The sequence below is a fragment of the Delphinus delphis genome, chromosome 17, assembly GCF_949987515.2.
Source record: "Delphinus delphis chromosome 17, mDelDel1.2, whole genome shotgun sequence".
NCBI lineage: Eukaryota > Metazoa > Chordata > Mammalia > Artiodactyla > Delphinidae > Delphinus > Delphinus delphis.
The window spans coordinates 20,175,907-20,201,695 of record NC_082699.1 but is presented as its reverse complement, the minus strand read 5'-3'; positions in this window follow the sequence as shown (position 1 = coordinate 20,201,695).

The window sequence follows — 25,789 nt, the reverse complement described above, 5'->3', positions numbered from 1 at the left end:
AAGGTCAACATTTGTTTTCTTTCAATAAAAATATTATTTTTCTTTAGTTTTCAAAACAGGTCTGTCAAAATAGAATTTCCCACCAACAATTCATCCTCAACTCATTAATGAGTTCCTTTAATCAAGATCGCAGTAATCAAATTTTATCTTGTGGCAATGGATATCAAATAACAACTAAAAAACTATCATGTACTTCACTTTATTCCATTTAACTAGTTAGGTTGGTAATATCGAAATAAAAAAAAATCCTTCATTTAATGTTCTTCCTCAGATAAAGAGTTTTGGGTAAATGCATTTACTAATTGTATGTGAGAAATTGAAAAATGAGACAACAAATTTTGGCAAATCTTCCTTCAAATTGAAGCATAAATTTGTGTTGTATTAGCAATGGAGGTAATCATTTTTTTTATTCCTACTACTATCACTTTGTCCATAAAATCACATTGTTCTATTAAAGGTACACAGAATACAAATGGTAGGAATGATATAAAGAAGGCAAAGCTGAGAGATGGAGGGTTTCTTTGTTCATTTGTTTTCATCTTGTTCCTTATTGTTACATGTTTTGGTTTTAAAGCCCCGGTTTGGGATAAAAATATAAAAATTGTGTGTAAGAGGAAAATTCGGTGTTATATGGCATAAATATTAAATTAGAGAATCTGATTGAATTAAAAAAAACATTTTAAATTTATAAGTTCTGCAAGTGCTATACTAATGTTATCATTCTCACTTAATTGGTGGATAACCCTAAAATGCCTAAAGAATTAATAAGATGTTCCAGGTCTAAAGTAAACAGTAGACTTGTGCTTTTCAGAGATTTTCATATGTAGAAAAATGTCTTACTTGGGTTTGTATTTGTTTAATATTCACTGAGGAGCCATGTACAACTGGCTTAGAAACACTGATAGGGAATCTCTGATACTGTTTCTGTTAATATAGACAGAAGTTTCTCTTTCGTCTGTGGGTGCCATTTATCTGGGATGGTCCAAATGATCTGAGTGGGGATTATTAAGGCTGAAAGCGATATGAGCAAAACTCTTGTTATTTTTGTGTTAATGGTAATGCCAACAGATATTCACATAGTACATTACAGTTGATAACACTTTTTGTCACATGCTTTTTCTCATTTGACCCTCACTAAAATTTTGTAAAATGTTAAAAAAAAAAAAAAAATTTCTTTGAGATGCCCTACAAAATCCTAAGCAGGAAATTCAGCATCAGATGGAGCTGGGTTCAGGTCTTGCCTCTCCCACGAGTTTATTGAACTACTTTAAAGTTTGGTATCACACTTCATACTCAGGATAAATGTTCCCAGGATTAAATGTGATAAACAGTATAAAGCATTTACATAGTACCTGGCACACACACTAGCTGCTGTCATTGCTTGAAGATGAGGACCCTGCATTTTTAACTTTGTCCCCTCAGCTCACCATTTAGTACCCAGTGGTGTGCATAGGAGCCCAGCTGATGTTTGTTGAGCAAATAAATAAAAAGAAAAAGTTAGAACTGAGAGTAGTAGAGTCAAATGATTTGTTTAAGGTGATGCGCCTGGGAAGCAGTAGAGCTGAGGATCAAGCCCAAATTTCCTGACTCTCCAGTCCAAGGTTTTCCCTGATGGCTTCTCCTGCTGAGGAATGTAACCACTGCCCTGCATTCCTGTCTCAGGAGATTGGCTCTTTATCTGCCAACCCACTGATGGTTGCACTAACATTTTCACTGCCTGAGCATCTCCACCATGGATATCTAGTAGCTATTTGTTGTTTCAAATCTTCAGCAAAGAATAGAATCTGGCAGAATATTATAAACATTCAAGCAAGTAGCCCAAAGAAATTGCTCAAACTTATGCCATGGCAATGCACACACCACCAGCTTTATTTCCATCTTCCTGCAGCTGATCAGAGATGTGTTATGAGGATTTTGCAAAATCATCATTTTCGTATAACACATCATGCTCTTAAAGAATAAGAGAACAGAATTTCTCCTTGCTTGTAAAACTGCAAGAGCCAGAAACATGCATGTTATTTCCCCTTGTGTGAAAAGCTGAAGATGCACAATGCCCTTGCGCCTAAAACCCCACATACAGAATCCAAAACCTTAAGGAGGATGTGGAAGACAGAATTCTATAAACATAAACACAGCATCAAGATATTAGCTACTTTAAAGCCGGTCCCCCTCAGGATAGGCATACGACAAAAGTCAGCAATAACGTTAACGACAAAAAAACCTCAGTGCCGTCAACAGCAGCAAAATCAAAAAATAAAACAAAACCACACAACAAGAAAGAAAATAGAGAGGCAAGGAGGCTTCAAATGCGTCATTTCAGTCTCTTTAAGATGATTTTCCCTTTAATGGTCATCCGATTTATTTGGGAAAAAGAATTTTATTCCTAATTCTTTTCAGTATTTTTTAAAGCTAAACTTCATACGGTCAGGAAGTCAGAAAATGATCACTTGTGTAGGTATGAATAGCTCTTATGGAATTCTCAATATATGACACGACTTTTTTTTTTTTTCCTTTTACTGTAGTCATAAAATTCTAGCAAAGTACCTATAGTGCTGACTAAATCAACAAGGGATTAAAGCATATAGAAGAAATATCTACTTTTTATATATAGGATGAATATAAACTGCTAGATTTGCAACTTTTATAGGAAGAAAGGGAAAGGCATGTTTTTACGGTTACTACATCTTTTATTCAAAGATGGGAGCCAGCCAGATAGTGAGAGAGGAAGAAAGAAAGAATTGACTCTGTGCTATGTGTTCAGTAAAAAGTGCTTTGGATAAAAATAATAATAAAAGGTCACAGTTCAAATTAAACTGCCAGGCAGTCTATACGTGTCCCGCTCATTATATATTTATTGTTTCTTGACTATGGAAAAATGATCATTATCACCATGGTTTTCACCTGGCTTTCAAAAATGAATGCACATAATCTTTTGCATTATCTAAATAGAATAGGCTATGTTCTGTGCAGTTGCCAAACTTAAAATGATAGAATGTTCATTTAGCCCATCTGTCTTACCCATCTCGTCTCCCCCTCCTTTGATGCGGAGGGGAGGGAAGGAGAGACAGTCTTTTGCTTTGGCAGGAGGGTAAGCAGGCCATTGTTTCTGCAGTCAATGCCAGTGTCATCTTATGAGTCAGCAAGACGCATTTAAGGCTCTCTTGGTTAGGGCCTAACTCTATAATTCCCCAAGGCTGTCACCTCCTCTGGCCCAGTGCCAAAGGAGTTGGAGCAGGGCTCCAAACCTCAGGCCAGGGTCCCTTCTCATGACTCTGCAGAGCCTCCTGTGGTGTCTACGTTATTTCCATACATAACGTTTGTTTATGTGGGTAAAACATGGTCTCTCGTTTCCCACTTAGCGCTGATGTTAAAAAAAATCCCTTTTTTTTAAAAAAAGAGAAAGTGCTAATTTCCCAAGCATGTACTAAAAAGGAAAGCAACAAATTAAATATGACTTTAAGCTACTTCATTGTACACTTTCATCTATCGTCTTCCACCCAGATTGGAAAAAGCACAGGTGTTTGGCCATGTGCAGCTGAGATCTGACAACTAGTTTTTGATGTTCAGGGTTAAATTTAAATCCACATGGCCTGGTTACCAGTCTCCACAGTTGCACCCAGGCAGGCCTAGGGAAGATTGATGATTGTGATTGTGAGATTAATCCTGTAATGTTTACAAGACTCCTGAGCTGAAACCTGGTTTGTCGTATCATGCTACCCAGAGAAGGCCGCTTGGCTTGCCAGGGTAATTTCTTCTGATGCAGTAAATAACTAGGTATAATGAAAATACTCTGATATATTCCACTGGCTGATTGATGCTCTGCATGTGATACGGTAAAAGCAGTGCCCTTCCTATCACAAATTTACATATACAAACCAGCAGAAGACGCATGATAATGTCAGCATCCTGCAGAAGCCCTGGGATGCTACACAATTTTATAGCAGTTATGAATTACTGTTGACCTTTCTGGCCTCTTATACCAGTATGCTAGGCTTGAGCGTATTGAAAGTCATCAGTCTGAAGCAGTCATTCTTTACATAATTATGGCTATTTGTGTGGGGGGAGGGTAGTGTTTCTTTTATTGTTAAGAATTAGCATTAACGGATAACACTGCTGTGATCTAGGACAGTCTCTGCTGCTTTATACACATTTTAATAAAAGCAGGGAAAAGGACACTAAAAATACTTCAGCAGATTTTTCAAAGCACCGTTGCACGGAAAGAAAAATGCTAACTGCTTTTCAGTATTTTTTTAAACATAGGAAGAAAAGGATCCCAGTAGCTTGCATTCATTTTTTTTTTAAATGTGTTGGTTTAAAATTATCTTTTAGTATTTCTCTGTAATCGCTAAGCCAAATTTTCTTGTTTAATTTTATGTGTCTCTGGACTGGAAAAAGAGTTGGAAGGACCAAAGAAGAGTCTGGGGTCCATATATAGGTTACATTTTTAAATTCACGTGGACGCATTACTGAAGGCACCTCTATACTTCATACTAAATATCTGAATAATCAGGCTTTCAGAAGATCACTAAACACAGTTCCTTATTGTCATTTGCATTTTAATGTCCTTAAAATTATTACACTAAGGGAAATGTTTTTGATACATTACAGCATTTCCTCTAAATGTGTGATTATGTTAATGAGTTTTCAATCAGTATCCTAGCCTGACACCATAAGAAAATTTATGCAAAGTTCATACCCTGTCAGGGCCTTTAATCAGGACCATTTATTAGAGCCCTGCCTTCTTTGATGGTTGCTGCTGCCTTTATTAAATATACTGACTTGGCCATCTGAAGAAAAGGACAATAAAAGGTTACTGGGGATGAAAGCATGAATGCTATTTGCTCATGTTTCCTTTACAGACACCTCTTCAATAATTAAGGAAGGGCTTTCTTTGGCCTTTTAGGCTTTTGAAGTGCATATCAAACATAACAGTTCTTGTTTTTATGGAATGCTTAATACTTACATTTAGTCTTAAACACAAGTAAACTAACTTAGATGTTGTAAGCACAGGAATACACACACACATGCACGCACACACATCATTTTTTTTTCTCTACCAGGAACAAAAATCACAACCCGGTCAAATATGTGATATTATGTTACTGGATTTTTCTCTAAGGAGACCAGTTATGCTTTAAATCACATAGAAAATAATTAAGTTAAAAATGTTCCCCCTGCTTTTCATTATTAAATGTAGATCTCTTTTCCTTTCCTGATTCTTCCATATGGGGACTTAGGCTGGGCTGTGGCTCTAGAATATTAACGAATTTGACAAAGCAGCCTTTAGTGAAAGAGGTGTGTTTTTCAGCTTCTGGCATTAGCACCAGTGACTTGAAACAATTAATTAATGCACTGCCTATAAACTTATACAAGGGTTGAAATTGGCATGAACGGCACCATTTTTTCTGGATTACACGCAGAGAAAAACAAAACTAACAGAAGCCCTAACTAAGCAGTATTGACAACCTGGGGTTTGGATACAAATTCAATATGAGAAAACAGACTCACTTCAATGAAATACAAATAAACAACAAATTCTGTTTTAACATGTCTAAATAGGAAGTAGGTGACTGACAGGCTTAGGTCTCCTAGGAAAACCATTAGTTGAGAACTTGATAGGAAAACGTTTGATTTAAATGCACGTGGCGTTTCCCCTCAGGGGGTGAGCTGAGTGGTACAGGGGGATTCAGAGGCACCCCTTTCACTGAACATGCCTGCTGGGCTATATTTTAGAAAATGAAATCTGTAGGGTCCCCTAATACTAACAAGTGTATAACTCTATCATCAATTTAGAAGGCATAGTAATTATAGTAGTCTGATGATTGCTCTTTTGCTTATCTCCCTTAAATCACACTCTTTTTGCCTTCTATCCAAATTCTCAAGGCAATTTTATAGCTAGAATTTTGTCTATCCTCAAGTAAGAATTAGTTTTCAGGTTCATATTATTTGTTGATTATAAAAATTATTCATGCCCCTCCTCAGATAACTTCTAAAATGTTTATTTAAAAGAAGATGGCTCATTGTCTAAGATTTGATAAATGAATTAATCATCACCTACTTGCCGAATTTTTTCTCTCCTCAATTAGCATGGCTACCCACACATGTCTATTCAAGTCTATAAACAGCAAATGTTAAGCTTATAATATCATACTTTGAATTGCTCTGATTTGTTTTTTTTTTATTAGTGATGCCTGTTGTTATATTTTCCTTCTGAAAAAATAATTCTTATACAGACAGGTTGCTAATTTGCTCATTTGGATTTCTAAAAATGCAAAAAATAAATTGTTGGCTATTTTGATGATGTTTTGGACCCAGAAATTCATAATAACAAAAGTTATAACATTAGTCATGTTATAAATTTAAGTGTTGGTGCACAAAAGAATTGACATTTATAAAAGCTGAGTTAATCACATTTACGTAAAGAAAACCTTAGTAAATGAACCCTTTGACAGCAGCATTGTGTTTAATTTTATGCCTGTATTTCTGATCTACTGCATCATGTAACAGTCATTTTCTCTGATTGCTGGTCCATCTTTAGCCCCTTCCCCGCTTCCCTTCAGCCTGATAACCCACACATGTGCGCGTGCGTGGGCGCATAGACACACACACACACACACACACACACCCCCACACACACGCACAAAACCACACCAGGCAGACCAAATGAATCAAGTAGTGTCTACTGGATTGAAGAAAGAAATATATAGAATGCATCTCTAAGCATATCAAAACAGCCTATAGCACGTCTTCGTTATTATCTTCAATATATTATTACAGAGTACTGAATTATTATTTCACACTTTTTGGAGTTAGGAATATATATATCTTTGCTCTTATCAAATAAAAAGGAATATGGCGCTTCAATTCACAGGGAAGAATGCAGAAAGCATACATGAATATTAAAACTAATAAACCTTGCTGACAAGATCTATGTTCTTGGCATTAGGTATTTATTCCTACCACTCTGTATATATGGGCAAACGTTCAGAATATTTCCAAATATGTATATATATAGGGAATGCATGTACACATAGCTGCTCTGCTCCCTTCCCCCTCCCATATGTTGGAGTCTTATGAGGTGAACAATAAGAATGAAAATCAGCTTCTGCAAAAGGCAGCAGCAATCCCATGATTCCATCGGAGCCAATCACTTAACATATCATTCATAATGCTAGCCTGCTCCCATCATCCTTGCCCTGTCAGTAGTATCTTTCTTCATTTTCTTCTGCTACTCAGTTCCAAGAAAGTGGAACCACTGTATCATTTACTGTTCACAACCTGAGCTGCTGATTTAAGGGTTGATTTGTTATTTTCCATAATGTCCTGTACAATTCTTTTTGATTTCAATGCAAAATTTAAGTTGGAGAAAAGCTTTAGATAATTTTGACAGTGGAAGGTTTGGATAAGATTAAATTTATCTTTCCCTTTGAATGGCTCTATATAGTTTTAAGCATTTTAAAAGATTTAAATAAGTATTTTATGGTAAGTCATCCTTTTTTTTTCTTTTCTTTCAACACAATTCTACACTAAATGGACAAAACAAATGACCTAAGATATCTTTAGCATGAGTTAAAGAAAATCTTTCTTATCACTGAAAATTGGTGATTCAAAAATGTCTATAATGAGAAGGAAAAACATTTATTCATAGTCTCCTGAAGTAGTTATGGTCCCATTATGTCTAACAAGGCCTCCTGAAGGCAAATTTGCTATAATTTGTATTTTTTCTTATTATTTTGTACAGTAGACAGTGATGACTCTCTGACTTCAAACCTAATCACCAGTGCCTATTAAATTTGGGTTTACATGTGGGTGAAGTTAGAACTGATTATCATAGCGAATGAAATACTTGTTTGGCTTATTCCCAGAGGGCAAAAAGTCATTCTTCAAGGGGATGCATCTCATTTGAGGAATACATTAACAACTGAAGGCACTTAAAAATACACGTGAACTCCCAGTGAGGCAAATCTGAGGTTGACCACATATATTTACTGGCTGACTCTTGCCTCATTCGGAGAGGAAAACTGTGATATGGAAGGCTGATTTCTGCAACACAACAGACCTTCATTTACAACCCTAATGTAGCACGTGGATCATATATGCTTAGAAAATATTTATATTCTTAACATTCTGTACGGGCTTTGTATGTTTTTGTATATCTCTAAAGTTATAGGAAAAAGTTGTATTAGAAAAGATAAGTCCCAACAGCATTAAAGTCAAAATTTTTAATTAAAATAAACCTCTCATTTCCAAGATGTACTATGACTTAAACAGTATCAATTCCATAGTAAAGGCATGTATCCAAAAGTTTACCAAAAAATGCACCATGCCTGAATTATTTAAAAGACGGAATTATTGGTAACATAGAACAAGTTAGATAATGATTTTCTAATTAGATTGACATCCACAGTCAGATAAAATACAGTATGATTAAAAACTACCAACGTCTGTTAACCTGCTTTTGCATTTTCACTTTGCTATTTTTTTTCTTTGCAAAAAATACCAGGGGTACTTAAAAGTGAAATTATAGTTCACTGAAGAAAAATGAAGACATGATTCAAGACTAAGCATATATTTTTCAATCTTTATCACTCCTAAAATATAACATGTCCAAAGAAACGCCAAAAATCTTCATCCGTTTTAGATAAATGTATTGTTTTAAATGGCAATAAACTACAAAGAAATACCAGGAACTAGGTTACTGGTAAGTAAATTCAAGAAAAGTAAAGATTTGTAAATTTGTAGAGTAAAAAAAGTAAAACTGTTTATTTTTTTGTAGAGTTCTGAGCCTCCCATTGCAAAAAATTCCTCTTATGTATAGCAATTTTTCAGAATGCTTTCTTATGAATTAGCTCAACTCATTACCACAAGGACTGTGAGATGTGGACAGAGATGTCCCATTGGTGTGAAAATGGAATTGCAGAGAGGAGATGCAACTTACCCAGTATCCAGAATCCAGAAAGTGGCAGGGCTGGGACTCAAGTTCGAATCTTTGGACTGCTGGTTCAGTGCTCACTCTTCTAAACCACACTGCTCCTTTTTTCATTAAGTAAAGAGACTGTGAAAGTATTTCACTCTGCATGACGTATAGGTTTATTGGGAGAGTGACACAACCAAGCAGTGAAGTGTAAACCATAGAAATGAAGTCATGCATAAAGCTATATAAGAAATATGTATATTGAAGTCCCATTTCAGGAAGGTGCTGGGGGCCACGTGGTTTTCCGTGTTATTTGTGGACACATTGTTATTCCTCTATTGTTAGTATTGTTTACCTTCTCTGATATACCTTACTGGTTTTGTTTTGTTTTGTTTTGTTTGTTTGTTTTATGTGGTACGCAGGCCTCTCACTGTTGTGGCCTCTCCCGTTGCGGAGCACAGGCTCCGGACGCGCAGGCTCAGCGGCCATGGCTCACGGGCCCAGCCACTCCGCGGCATGTGGGATCTTCCCGGACCGGGGCACGAACCTGTGTCCCCTGCATCGGCAGGCGGACTCTCAACCACTGCGCCACCAGGGAAGTCCCTACCTTACTGTTTTAAATAAATGGTGCCACAGGCAGTAGGGAGCATAAATGGTGCACTTTGATTAAAAAGAAAAAAACAAAAAACAACGCTGTCTAGGTTCAAGTGCTAAACTCCTTCCTTGCCACACCTGAGGGTATCTCAGGTTCATCATGGAAGGAATGCATTTCTCTCTCTGAGAAGGGCTTCCTTTTCAGCTGTGCTGTGAACGCTGAGATCAGAAATGGCAGTGATTGAGGATTCTCAAAAGTGAGGGAGAAAGAGGAAACAACCGAAGGAGCTCCCACGGCCCTGAATGAAACCTACTGGCTTGACATTCGGTTTGAATAGATTTTAAAAAGGCTGACATTTCCTAATTTATTTCAAAGTCATTAAAAAATATAAAAATTTTAAAATAAAAGCAAGACTACTAGAAAGAATATGTAAAATAGCCTCAAAGATATTATTTGCCAGTTTTATTTTTCAACGTGTATTCAAATCTGATTCTTATAATATTTCAATTTACTTTTAATAACCAGATGTTGGATGTTTCACCATTTCACCTGTATTAATTTATAATATTAAACTGTTTTATTTAATAATTAATTTTTCGTTTAAAAGGCCATTAGGAAAATTGATCATTCTATCTTACTTCCTAAGTTAATTTCTAAAGCAATATTATAGTAATAACATGACCTTATTATTTTACAAAATAAAATTAGAAGTACTTAGGATTCCTCTGAAACAATTTAACTGAAGATGATATTTAAAGATAAAGAAAAGCAATATGGCTAGCTACTCAATAATATGGGCTTTGGACTCCAATGCCTATGTTCAACTCCTGGCATCTGATAACACTCTCAGTGCTCCAATTTCCTGATCTATAAAATGGGAGAAAGTATAAAATCCTGTTTCATAGGATTGTTGTGAGGATTACATACAAATGCTTAAACAGTGCCTGGCAAATATAAAATATTCAATATGTGTTAGCTATGTTTTCAAGAAAGATGTATCTAAATAGTGTTATTACAATTCAGCCTAAAGTAGTCATGTCCTGTGAAAGAGTAGGAGTTTCAGGGAGTCCAGAAAAAAGTGCAGTTAAGGCAGTATATAATGAAAGAAGTAGGGAAATAGTTATAGCTTTGGAGTCAGGCAAACAGTGCCAAGCCTTACCTCTTATGAGATGTATAACTTTGAGTTTGTCTGTTCTTAAGCCTACTTCTTCATCTGTAAAATATATACTATCATACAGGGCTTTTTCTCAATTAGATAAGAGAGAGAGAGATTAATATAAATAATTAGCCAGTGCCTGGAGACAGTAACCCTTCAAGATGTGGTTGTGGTAGCGTTGGTGGTGGTGGTGCTGAAGGAAGGACGTGGCGCATGTGAGGTAAAGGGAGGGGGTGGTAGAGATACAGGGCTTGGAACACAGCACAGTCACTTGCAGAGCTGAAATGAGGGGTTTGGTCAGCTCCAGTAGCTCCACCAGTTGAGGCTTAATCTATCTCAAATCACTGGTGGACTTTTATTGGGGCCAAACAACCCAAAGTCAGTGTTAGAGGGGTTGATTCTGGGGCAGCACCAGGGATAGCTCCCAGTAGCCCTCCAGAAAAGCAGACCACTTGTTTCTTGTCCCAGTCTCTGCTCAGGCTTTCAAAGGGCAGGTTCCTTTCAAGACAGTTTCCAACACTTCTTGACAAAGACCAGGTCGAGTCCTTCATCCACCCAGGAGCCTCAGTGATGATGGGATGGCCAGGCTGTGGCCTGTATGAGATGGGGGACAAGATGGGTTAAGTTTCTCTCTGGCTGGATGAGAACTGTTTCTGAAGCATGGCTATAATTCTTTTGGCTGTCTTACTGCTTTAGGCTGATGGATTCTCAAGGCCAGTGTCACAGGGCATAGTTTTGTCAAGGTCTGTTTTGAGGTATTTTACAAGTAATATGTCACCAATAATAAAATCGTCCAATGCTGAAGTATGCCAATGATTTACATTTTAACATAAACAAAGCATTTTTCAACTGGAATTTTGAATTCAGAAAGCAAATCAGAGAAAACAGTATATATTATGATTGAATTTTAAAAACAAAATTCAGAAAAAGAACAATAAAATAACCTACTGCTTAGGAATACATAGCTATGTGGTATGAGTATAAAAAAGCAAGAAAATGATTAACACAAAATTCAAGTTGGGGTCTCTCTATTTGATGGCTGGTAGATCAGATCAGGGAGGAATTTACTGATAGATTCAACTGCACCAATAATATTTTATTTCTTTCATTAGGTTATAAGTTTATTAGATGGGGAAATTTCCAGAATTACTGAGGTTATCCCATGCAACTCCCTCCTTCCTTGCCTGATCATAAGTTGAAACTTATTTACCCCAATCACTCCATGTAAGACATTATAAGACAGAGGCATTGTGACTAGGTACTCAGCCATGAAGGTAGACACCTTTCCACCTAAATTCCATTAAGCTAGCTCCAGGTGCATCAATTTGTTCTCATGTCATTCACTGTTTCAAAAATACTTACGAATAATTATGCTAATGTTAAAAAGGCTTATATTGTTTAACATTGTTTACTGTATAAGAAACTCATCAGCACATATGCCTGACACTAACGCTTTGGATACCTGGAATTCGAACTTGCTGCTTCAGAGAGGCATTAGCTTCTATTGTTATTATTCCACAACTTTGGTGACATACCATTTAGGTGCAATTTAACCAGGTCCAACCATGATTTCTTTTAGAGGCGATTGTGGGGCAAAAAGGTTCTCTGCTTTCCTTTTCCTCTTTGTTTTGTTTTCCCCTCATTCTTGAATGCTGTGTGGCTGTGGCCTTGCCTTTCTTTGCTTTGAAGTTCCTGCCAAATCGATTGGGCCCCTTGCCCAGTGAGATTAGAATTGAGAGGTGAGTAGATAACTTAGTACCCAACGCTGATCCAAGGGCCTTTTCAGGGACTAGCTTCTCATAAAAGGGCAGATGGGTGGATATTCAATAGAAAGCATCCTCAACTTGAAGAGAGAATTCCTGAGTTCAAGTACAAGCTCCAAACAGTAACAGCTGCTTAAGACCCTGGTTAGGTCACTTAGCTTCTTTCAGTCTCTGTTTATTCCTCAGTAACACTGAGAGTAATTACAACTGTCATTCTTTCCATAGTGTCAGGATTGAGTGAAAGAAATAGGAAATGTTTTGTGAATAGCAAACCTACAATACGGATTATTACCCTCAACTTCTCCCCATTTCTATTCCCCTTATCTAATCTCTCACAGAGTCCTGTCAATTGTACTTCGGAGATAACTTTAGGATATGTCCATTTCTCTGCTTTCCCCACAACCTAGTTGAAGCCACTTTTTTCTCCCTACTTTCTTATCTGTCCTTCCTTCTCCTTATTGTCATGCAATTCATTTTCCTAACTGGAGCCAGAGAGATCTTTTAAGAAATACAAACCTGGGCTTCCCTGGTGGCGCAGTGGTTGAGAGTCCGCCTGCCGATGCAGGGGACACGGGTTCGTGCCCCGGTCCAGGAGGATCCCACATGCCGCGGAGAGGCTGGGCCTGTGAGCCATGGCCGCTGAGCCTGCGCGTCCGGAGCCTATGCTCCGCAACGGGAGAGGCCACAACCGTGAGAGGCCCGCGTACCGCAAAAAAAAAAAAAAAAAAAAAGAAATACAAACCCGATTATAACACATTTCTGCTTAAAGCCCTTCACTGTCATCCCATCATTATCAGGATGAAGACCAAAACCTTAAGTTGGTCTAAAAACTCTGCATGATCTGCCCCAAATTACTACTCCTGCTTCATCTCACTCCTTACTTCTCAACTGTTAAGTCACAACCACATGGATATGTAGACAAGTTTTGTTTTGTTTTGTTTTTCTTTTTACCCGACTTGCTTGAGTATTACGTAGTTTGATGCATTAACCTCACCTTATGCGTCACACACCCTAATTCAGGAAGGCAAGGTTTAACAATGAGACATAAAACACAGAAAGAGAAAGATGAGATTATGTATACTGGGAACGTTGATGGGTCTCTGAGTGTAGTTATTTTACTATTGCCTTCTTTTCTTGAATTCAAAAGCATTTCAGAGGTAATTCACAAGGTAATACATTTGGGGGTAGTATGTGAGAGTGAAGTGAAGGCGTCCTGATGGATGGGGTTGGGAAACCATAAGCTCATGGGTATTGACAGAATGACATTTTACTCTTCTGAATACTACTTACTTCTAGGTAATGGGTAGGGAAATTTAGTATGTTGCCTGTCTTTTCTAAAACATTTTTTTATGCTTTGACATGTTGAGTTCGATTGATTCACCTGTGTAATTGAAAAGTATAATTTGGCCTTAGTGTAATTGGTCTTCTCTTGGAATGCTTATCTGACGGGACAGATCAATTATTAGGTTGATTCTGTCTTCTACCTACACACAGAACAGAACACATGTAAATTTTTCTTGTAAATTTGCTTATTAATGATATCCATATATAAATACACATGCAAAGCTTACATTATATTTAACTACTACTTTCTCCCTCTCTCTTTCTCTCTGCACATATGTGTGTGTGTATAAATGCTCACATATAAATTGTTTTCTTTCATATTTATTACTTCTGTTAATAATTATTTTACTACCTTTCATAGGGGTTCCACTAATGTTTTTAATATGTAAATCCAGAATAAGAAAGAAAACTAGTTAAGATTGGTTTTCTTGTATATACTTAATAATTAATTAACCAGTATGAAAAATGTATGCCTTCCTGTTCGTTACACACTATCCATGGTTAATATTAGCATTGCTCCCACACATCTCTCCCTCCGCCAATATATCTATCTTTCAAACTGCCATCAGAGTTAACTTCCTAAGAAACAAATCTGATGGTGTCACTCTCCTGTTTATGATTCTTGTGGGTTCCCCATTACCTAAAAGACAAAGGCCAAACTTATTCGCTGTCAGAATTTCACTCAACTTAGCATCTGTTGCCTTTCTTCCCTTATATAACTCAAATGTCAGTCACAATGAGCTTTTCAATATTCTCAATGCAAGACACGTCTTGTCGCGATTTGGGAATTTTTACATTTGATTTTTTTTTTCAGGAATATCCTTATCTTCTTTTATATCTAGAAAAATACTATTCATCCTTTAAGACTCAGCTAAAGGTCATTTTTCTTTCTGTAAAATTTTCTTGATTTTCTTAATCAGGGTGAGTTGATCTTTCTTCCCTGGAATACTCAATCTATGCTATTATTAAAGGACTTGCCAATTAACGTTACAATCATTTATTAATATGTTCCTCTTTCTTTTGATTATGACTTCCTTTGGTACAGGAACCCTATATTATTTAAGATACAATTAAGTTGCTATAACAAAAAAAATGAAAAGAAATAAAGTGGTTTAAACAAGATAGGTTTTCTCTCATCTATCTGATCTTAAGCAATTCACGATTGACATGGCAACTCCACAATGTCGGGTCACATGCTTTACCACTTCTAGCCTCCAAATATCACTTCCATTCTGTCAACTAAGACAGTTGATCTAGCTTCTGCAATTACATCTACACTTCAGACATAGAGTGAAAAGGAGGAATTTGAAGAGGAGGTGCAAGACCCAGGATTTGACTATCTATCAGTACATCACTTCTAGTAACATTGATTTGGAGGCTTGGAGATGGAGTCTTAGATTGACTGTCAACTTCGCCCATTCAAAATACTACAAAATCACAAAATACTGCAATAGCTGGTATGGTGCGAAGCTCATTAGCAAAAAATCTTTTTAAAGCAGTAAAATTACCCTGACAAATCTAAGGGATCTTTAATAGAAGAGTAAGCTTTTTAAAAGGGAGATTACATCTCTGTAGTATTGCACTGAAAGCTTTTCTGTAATATGCTCCTTTATCTCCAAAGAGGTCAGTGGGAAATCAGAACAAAATTAAGCAAGTTTCTGGGCTTCCCTAGTGGCGCAGTGGTTGGGAGTCCGCCTGCCGATGAAGGGGACACGGGTTCGTGACCCGGTCCGGGACGATACCACGTGCTGCGGAGCGGCTAGGCCTGTGAGCCATGGCCGCTGAGCCTGCGCGTCCGGAGCCTGTGCTCCGCAACGGGAGAGGCCACAACAGTGAGAAGCCCGCGTACCGCAAAAAAAAAAAAAAAAAAAAAAAAAACCCAAAAAGAAACAAAAGAAAGTTTGGACTGAATCTCTATAATGACACATTAAAAATATTTTTTTAAATATTTTAATAAACTAGTAATTTTTTTCTTAAATGTAATACAAGTACATGACACAAAATTGATAAGGTACGAAATGATAGCTCAAATGTTAAATGCTCTTCCCTCTGCAGCCATCCAATTTCCTTCCTTGGGGGAACCAGTGTTACCAGTTTCTTATGTATCATTCCAGAATATTCTATACATGTAAAGATGGATGATGGCATGCAGTTTTACATCTTGCTTTTTTTTACTTCATTTATTTTGGATATCTGATAAGGCATATTTTAAATAAGAAAAGGCATAAATGTGGAAATATGGTCTTATTTTATGTAACAAAATCTTTCTTAATTCAAAAGACAATCTTCAGGGCTTCCCTGGTGGCGCGGTGGTTGAGAGTCCGCCTGCCGATGCAGGGGACACGGGTTTGTGTCCTGGTCCAGGAGGATCCCACAATGCCACGGAGCGGCTGGGCCCGTGAGCCATGGCCGCTGAGCCTGCGCGTCCGGAGCCTGTGCTCCGCAACGGGAGAGGCCACAACAGTGAGAGGCCCGCGTACCGCAAAAACAAACAAACAAACAAAAAGACAATCTTCAAAATATACTACGTTTTCTTCAAACAGTCCTGAGGTTTGTCTTTCCATCTGTAGCTATCACCCCATTTTTTTGTCTGTGCTCTTGATACTTTCTGCTGGTTCCAAGAGCAGGCCAGGCCCTTCACAACTTTCCTCTTTCCTCTTCCTGCTTTTCTGCCTTGAACTTATGTCCCTGGCAATCTGCATGGGAGACTCCTCATTTTTCAGGCTTCAGCTTAAATGTTGACTCTTCAGAAAGGCCTTCCAGACCATTCTCTCTAGCTCACACAGTTCACCCTGAGCCCCTTTTGCTATTTCTGTGAGCATGTTGGGTATATACTTCATTGTACTCACCCAATGTGTAGTTGTGTTGTTTGTTTACTTGTTTACTGCCTTAAGCGCTCCTCTGAGATACAGTCTCTGTATATTCATGGCTCCTCTGTTGAAAATTAATTGACCATATGTACATGGGTTCATTTCTGGGCTCTCCACTGATCCATGTGTCTGCTTTTAGTTTTTATGCCAGTAGCATGCTGTTTTGATTACTAGAGCTTTTTAATATAGTTTGAAATCAAGAAGTATGATACCTCCCAGCTTTATTTTTTTCTCAAGATTACTTTGGCTATTTGGGATTTTTTGTGATTTTATACAAATTTTAGCAGTATTTTTTTTCTCTTTTGTACCAGAAGAAAATACTAAGAATAGTATTTGGAAGTTGGATCACTAGCTGGTCAGTTGACAATGAAGACTCTATCAGTGGTGCTAGGGTGGAGTGTTGAGATTCCCTGACATGCTATAGTAAAGCACCTGCTAAGACTTTCTTTCATCAGTGCTGAATTGGAATAGCATAAAAGAGAAAGGGGATGCACTGGCATGTGTAATATTTCTAGTGTTTGAGAGTGTTGAGAAATATACTTCTAATATTTGGGGGAAGTAGCAATAAGAACTATGTACTTGGTTGGTATTAATGAATTCCACTGATGCTTTGAAGAGAGAAAATGACAGGTGCGGGGCAATCTATCACCAATTAAAACCCACAAGTGAAAGTCAGATGAGACGAGAGGGTCAAATTGGTAGCATTAAAAAAATCTTTCATCTCCTGAAGCTGGAGATCAGGCCAAACTGAAAATCAGCCTCAGGATCTAACTGTAAAGAGACTGAAGTCAATTCCAACAAATCCTTTATGTTAGAGTCTTAACAAGGTAAGAGCTGTATTCTGAGACTTTGGATAAGAATATCTGGGATATCTGGTTTGAGAAGCTTGAACCACAGACAGCCTGGAACACCCTGAATCTACGGCATTGACCTACTCTCCTGTTTTTGAGGATAACGGTTGTCTTTTGCTTGAAAATTATGTAATGTAGCAAATAAAGTAGGTTTCTTATAAGACAATAATTGTCCTCTATGAAACTTGCCTACACCTCCCCTCCTAGCCATCAGGTCAATAATAAGCAGGACATGACTGGGGAAGTGCTATATTCTCCAAGGTGGAGGAGGGATTATATGCCCAAAGAATACTAGAATGTATATACTTTATAAGAAAACCTACTGGTTAATCTTCAGGATGACATGGAGGACACTTTGTTTAACAAAGCAATAACAAGTGCATTGGTTAAGGGGCACAAAAAATATCTAATACTCAGTAGTGGCTTTCCTCTGTAGGCTTGGGTTGCAGGGGAGGTACTTTTATAGATCTGGGATTCTAGTAGGAATTGGGATGATAGGATAATACAATAGCAAATGCAGCACTTGACCATAAGAACTAAGGTGAACAAAATTACTGTAATGGGTAACAGAGTGAGAATAGCAGCCATGGGGTATAACTGATATGAAAAGGACTATTATAACATGGTGTCCTAGCAGAATGACAGATGAGCAGCTAACAAAGTGATGGCTTACTAGATATAATCAAGAGTTAAGAAATGAATAAGTAAAAGGCTGAGATTAATTACTCCAATGGATATTCATGAATCCTTGTCTAGTTTCCAAACCTGAGTCAATTCTCGGACCCAGAGATTATAGCTATTTACTTAGGTAACCATATACTAAGGGAAGGGAAAGGCTTATATCTTTCAAGAGTTGTTAGATTCTAGGTTCAAATTGTCTCTGGTACCTGGGGACCCAAAGTACAAGTGTAGACCCCTGTTAGAGTAGGGTCACATGTGAATCAGGTAACAAATGGAGTGCTCATTCAGGTACAGCTCACAGTGGGAAATTTGGTGGCCATTTCCAATTTCCCAAATGCACCATTGAAATAGATACTCTTATCAGTTGTCAAAATTCTCATACTGGTTCTTTGACTTAGGAGTAAGAAGTATGCAATAGAGTAAAAGATATTATGGTAGGAAAGGCCACATAAAAGTCCCTGAAACTTCCCTAACCCTCTCAGCCAAGAAGGTAAGTCAAAGAAAGTATCATCCCCTTGGGGAAATGACAGAGTTTAACGCTACCCTCAAAGATGCTGGAGTGTTTCTCCCCATCATATTCTCACTTAATTTACCAGTTTGGCTCCTGAAAAAATAAGATGGATCACTTCACATGACAATGGACTACTATGGACTTAATGAATTAGCCTCAGTTTCAGCTACTGTGCTAGATGTTGTATCTTTACTAGAGAAGGTCAGCATAACCTATGATATGTGGTAAGTGAGTTAGCAATCACGTTAATGTGTTCTTTTTAATACCTATCAAGAATTTATCAGAAACAGCTCATATTCACAGAAGTTCTTCATGGTCTTACCCAAAGGGACTTGAACTGTATTTAAACATTCTGCAGAGCAATACATTGGTGTCATCAATGACAATACACCAACTGGAGAAGATAAGCAAGAAGTGGCAAGTACTCTAGATGCTACACTGTAGTTACTTGTGTGGCCGAGAGAGAGAGGTGGATAGTGGAAATCTTGTCAATGCATCAAATTGCAGATGGGGCATCTACTTTGTGTGAAGAGAGAAGTGACCTGAGGCAAGGATATTCACAGACTCACGGGAAAGAGCAAATAACTTAGTCAGGGGCCTTGATAAAGATGAAAGGAAGTCTGGGAAAGTGGTATCTAAGTAGACCTATGGAAATGAGCAAACTGTCTTTTAATTTTATTAGAGCAGAGAGAATCCACTGTGGAGGAGACACTAACAGCCAAGTGATCAGGATGAAACCAACAGTTCTAGCTGGAGGGAAGGGAATCTCTAATGGGTGGGGTTAGGAAAGACATAATGACTATCAGTTTGGCCTCAGGACCAACTACAATAATGGTAGCCAGAGTTTGCCCAACTAACCCTCCTCTCATAAATTCCCCCCAAATTTTGAACAATCAGAAATTATTCCATGTTCCAAGTCCTATAAATGTGTAAAGTGCACACAAAATTACTATGGTATATTATAAACTACTACTATATGTTCATTCAGGTTCTATGCTAAATACAAAAGACGTGACATGATTAATGGTCAATCATTTTGTTTACCTTCTTGAATTTTATATGCATTTGGAGGGATAATTTACTGGACTAGTTTTTAAAAATCATACTTTGCCAATTTTCAAATACGATATGAGGTAGCTTTATAAAATAGAAACATACTTAGAAGAAGATATTTGAAATAAAGATTGGCCACTATGTTTCTTTCTGAAAGTGTGACATTCCTGACAATTAGGCCCTAAAGGGAAATAAAATAATGAGGAAATTTTATGATACCAGAAATCACGCATTTGTTTGAAATCTTAAAAATGTATTTCTTAAACCGTATTCTTTAGGAAGAGTTCATTATGATAATTATATAGGGAACACTGAGCAAACATAATGGAGTTTGTCTTAAGTTGCAGATCTAGGGGGGCGAGGATAGACCTAATTTTTATTGAATGATTAGTATTTTTTAAGCATGTTTTATAAGTGATCCTACAGAGATTTAGAGGGATTACATAATTTATCCAAGGTTATATAAGTAATATGCTGTGGTCAGAACTTGAATTCAGTCTGTCTTCCAAAGCTCACGTGTGTTCTTTCTACTATATTAAGCTGTAGAATATAGATCATGTTCTTGACATGACCCCACTGTATATTGATTCTTTATTAAAAATGGCATCCATAATTTAAAATTTGTAATATAACAAAGACATACTTGGTGTATTTTAAACTAATGTAGACTAAGTATAACACCCTTTAGATCTAAGTTGATGTAGGTTGTACTACATGAAATTGTCAATATCGATCATTTTTGATGCACATAAACGGTTATACCATGTTTCAAGCTAATAGAAGGATAGAGCTCTGAAAAGGAGAAAAGCAATCCCTAATAGCCAGGCTTAATATATCTGCCTTGAGGTTGCTAGGAGCTGGCCTGGCACTTACAGTTTGGCTACGGAGTTTATCTGTGGAACATAAACTATCTTAAAGATCACCAACATCAGACAAGGTTGCTCTGTGGACATGGTGAATTGAGACAAAAACAAGCCTACTTTTGTATTTGAGCACAAACAAATACCAGGTTGCTGTGCAAACCTCAAAAATTACCAAATATCTCCCTCTACCAGCTAACAGGACAGAACGCCGCTTCCTCACTAATCACAGCTTCATCACTGCTATATTCCTCTCTCTTCTTGATAAAAATTCTTAAGATACCTAATCACAGTATTGTCCCCTTTCTGAGAGCACCCAATATAGAAGCAAACACCTGCTTCCTTGAACACTCCCCCAAAATCACCTAATGTGAGCCCAAACCCTTGGAGTCCCTTCCAACTCAGGCTTACAGGGACATCCTGCAGTTCCCCCGTAGTGTGTTGTTTCTATTGTTCAGAGGAGGGAATACATCTAACTTTGTCTTACTTGCGTGTGTTGTTGGCAGTCTTAGGCTGCAGGGTGTTGGCAGAAGTAGAGGTTCCTGAGATTTGCTGCTTTGGGCCAGGTTCCCAACTGAGCAATGGCGTACATATCTGAGACTCCTTGGATCTCTAGCTGTTTGGGGCACCTCTCTGTTCCTGATGATTTCATCTTGATTACTGGTCATCATTAGCTCAGAGAATCTGGAAAAAGGTGCTCTCTCAAATAGGCTATTTCCGTCATCCTTCTGCTGTATTTTGCTTAATTCAAAGCTGACCTCTTTGACAAATGCCTCAAATCATGCTTTCAAGTTGAATACCGGAAGATCCTATACTTTAAAACCAAAGTAAATAGGTGCCAAGATGACATTTGGTGTTAAAATTAGGGAGCCTGAGACATTCAAGCTGAGGCCGAGGGCTATCCCACCCCCATAGGAATACAGGCTGTGGGTATATGTGTGGACAGACCCAACCTGAGGAAGTATAATTTTCTTATCTACGGGGACACATACATAAATGAAATACTGATGTACTGCCTTAAAAAGCATGGAATATTTTATTTCGGCTCACACATAATTTAAAGGTGGATATTATTAACTAGCCATTTGACCATATGATGATTTCATTATGAAATATTTAAAACATTAGATTTGGAATATATGTCCTCAATAGCTGTGAAAGCAGCTGAAAGAAGTGAATTATTATGACTGCTTTAGCATCTGATAATGATTTGAAATATTCTAAAACGGGGACCTCATTTTTTTTTATAATTTGTTATAAAGCATCTCAAACATAACAGAGAAGTCGGAAGAATGGTATATTGAACCCCCCAAAAGCGGTAGCTATCAGTCAACTTCAGCATTTTGCCATCTTGTTTTATCTATTCTCCCATCCCTTTTTCCCTCCCTGATGGATTAATTTAACACAAATCCAAGGCATAATATAAGTTTAGCTTTACTTCTGAGGTGGACTATGTGAAGATATCTCTGAAGATAATTAGCTAAACGTCTCCATGTATTTTCAGGATGCTTATTGTCGTATGTTACTAAAACGATTTCATTAGTCTAGAAAATGCTTTTATGTTTTTCCCTATGCCTCTCTGTTAGGGCAGGCAGTTAGACAGTCAAGTTATTTAGGTATAAACTTTAGAAGAAGTAATTATGTTATTTTTCTGTTTATATTATTTCTTACTTAATTTACAAAAAAACCAAAAAGTTTTACCTGGGTAAGTAGCAATATGACACAGGATTTGAAAAAAAAATTAAAACTCTTGAATTGATTCCCTAATATATAGCTTGGCCCCATAGGTATTGTCTGACTCAATAATCAAAGACTGATAATAGATCAATAAGCAGTAAGTCACAACCTTTTCTTTTCCTAAAAATTTTACATGTTCATTTAAACTTATTTGGTAAATAAATAAGAAAAAATTACATAAGCAATTTGTATATAGGCATTTTGGAGTATTTCCATTCATGATAAAATCTACTTTGGGCAACCTCTTTAAAATTCCACCTCACAGACCATCCCACCTCCCCACCCCACCCCTTGGTGACATTTCCAGTTTTCTGGCCATGCTCTTCTATCCCGCAGCATTTCTCTCTTTTAACTGACTTTTATTTTTTTAATCTTCTCACCTAGCCACCTCCAGCTCTAGATTTAAAGCTGAATGAGGGCAGAGAATTTGTAGATTATTTCTATCCCCTACTCTGTTATTTTCAGTGATAAACATAAAATAAATAATAATGATGATCAGAAAAAAAAACAAACAAAATAAATGATTACATCACATTATCTATATGTATATATGCATATATATATAATTATGCACTCATTATATATACATATTATACCTATTATACAGTGCTGGAGGTATCTGTCATAGATAGAATGACATGTGGAGTCCCCATCATACCCCAATAGAAGAGTCACAAGACAACTGCTATGGTTCTGGAGCAAGGTCATGCCTGCTGAAGAAGAGAACTGTTTGCCATTTGGCATGCCTTGTAGCATGACATTGGGCCCCCGTAGAGACCTGGCCATGGGACAATGGGCTGTCCATCATGAACTGAGTATTATCATACTCTCTGAGTCAAAAATTTGGGTAGGCACAGAAACAAGTCACTGTATGAAGGAAATGGCATGTTAAGGAATGGATCCATGCAGATCAAAGAAGGCACTAATAAGCTACATGAATGCATTGCCAGATTGACATGTCATCTACCTCTGTTGCACTGATGCCTCTCTTCAAAATTACACAAATGAATTCATGGGGTAGGTAGTATACTGGACTGACAATATCACAGTTCAACATAAAGTACTGGGGACTACCAGTAGAAGACGATTTTGCTTGTCTCTAATGGGGGAACTCAGGGGGTCAACTGGTGTGATTTTTGTGTTTCTATGTTTAGTGACAACTATAAGTGGGCAATTGCAGCAAACTTGGTGTAACAAGGTAAAAGAACTAAGGGCTCCAACTCCTTTGGAGGTGAAAGTCTGTCATATCACCGAGCAAGCCCAATCTGGACCTGCTAATGTGCTGGTCAAGAGTATGAGAAATCTAAGACACATGGTGAAGAATGCAGGTTATGAGTATTAATTATAACCTCAAGACCAGTTGTGATAACAAAGACTATGACTCATTCTACCAACCATCTTATATTAAATCTTTTGTAGATATTGAGGCTAGCCACTGCCTTGATGTTTCTGTGACAACTTGGACTTAATAAATGCCATGAACGGTCTAAAGTCTACTAGTGGTTGACCATATTGAATGACTCTTGAGGCCCACCTCTCAACCTGTACATTACTATAGCCTGTAGGTTCTCAAAACATGATCCCTGGACCAGCAGCATCAACGTCACTCTCCCCTCTCTGGATGATTCTAATGTATTCTCAAGTCTGAGAACCACTACTCTAGCCATTTCTGAGGCAACTAGTATCAAGCAAGTATAATCTGCCAGCACTTTACCCAAGTCATTAAGTGTCCATTTGGGGTTCCCAAGGGCAGTTCACGTACACTGATTTGGTGGAAGCATCTGTGGCAACCTCTACCTTATCTGGTACTCCCTATTTATGGGGGCTTTCTAATGATGTAGGAACAGAATAAAATGGCTTTCAAGGCTTAAGTAACGTGTAGATACATACAATAATCTCAGGTATTTGGGGCATGAAAATGGGGTATTTTTCAAGTTTGCTTTTTCTGGTGGAAGCTAGAGCCCAGCATACCTCTGGAGTAGAGAGGTGAAATCTAACATTCCCACCAGGCATTTTGTACCATTTGAGCCTACCTTCACCTTTATTCAATAGAAACAAAAAACCAGCACAATGTCTGATCACCTGTGCCATTTGAAAAACAAAAATTTATCTGGATAAACAGGTCTTTTTTTTCATGCATGACCACTTTCTGGTATTAATTAGCAGGAAGTAATTCTATGCTAACCCTTAAGATGGAGGCAGTGACTTTGCTACAAAATAATGGTCATAACATAAAGCACAGTAAAATCGAGACGTAATCGAAAATAATTGACATGTATTTTAATAACCTTCAAGTCCAGAAGACAGTAATAGAATTTTCCTTTTCTCAATTCTCAAGTTGCATACTAGGTACATGACATTCCAGGCAGTCACTCTCCCCATATAAAGTGATGGTGATCCCAAAGATGTGTGTCTCTCTTGTTTAGTGACAAGATCTCTGGGCAGCCTGAGAATTCTCAGTAGGGTCTACATTAGAGAATGTCAGTTATTATATTAGTTAAAGCTACATGTAAAGAACAATCTTAGCTAATTAGGTTAAGTGTATTCCAAGATCTGCTTTCACTAAAGGGAAGGTTTCATCTGGGATCTTCACAAGGTTGTTTTAATGCCCCACCTATTTGTTTAGGTACGTACAGGGAAGAATAAGATGTGTGATGACATTCACCTCTCATTTTGAAAAACAAAAGGATTTATTGAACATCAGTTTTGCCCTGAATTTCCCTTGGACAAAATTGGTATACTCACTTATTATTTGCTATCATTCTCTTCCACATAAGACAATCACTTATTTTCATATGCAGAGTAATTAGTGATAATTTCTTTTAAAGTTACTTATACTAGTTATATTCCTCACAGTTTCTAGTGAAAACATATGACAGGATAAGGAAAGAATTTTGGAAGTTCTGAGTTCAGTTCAGTTTAGGCTCATGATTTTTAAGAAAAATATAAAGTTGACTATTTTAAGAGGTTAAAAATTACAGAATTGTTTCTTTTTAGGAAAAAAATGAATGGAATTATAATTATAGTGTTAGAGGGAAATTTATATCTTTTTGAATCTATAAGGGAAGGAAGATGATAGTTGGTAATCTCAAAATTGAGGAACTTATAGCACAGCGCAATAGAAGTGGGTTAGATATAAAGACTGATATTATATTCCCTTGCATTATTTTATTTTATTTTGTGGTACGCGGGCCTCTCACTGTTGTGGCCTCTCCCGTTGTGGAGCACAGGCTACGGACACACAGGCCCAGCGGCCATGGCTCACGGGCCCAGCCGCTCCGCGGCACGTGGGATTTTCCCGCACCGGGGCACGAACCCGCATCCCCTGCATCGGCAGGTGGATTCTCAACCACTGCACCACCAGGGAAGCCCTTGTGTATGTTTTATACGTAACACTTAAATTGTGATACTTCTTGTGTATCTGAGTGTGTAGATCAAGACTCCTCTACAATTA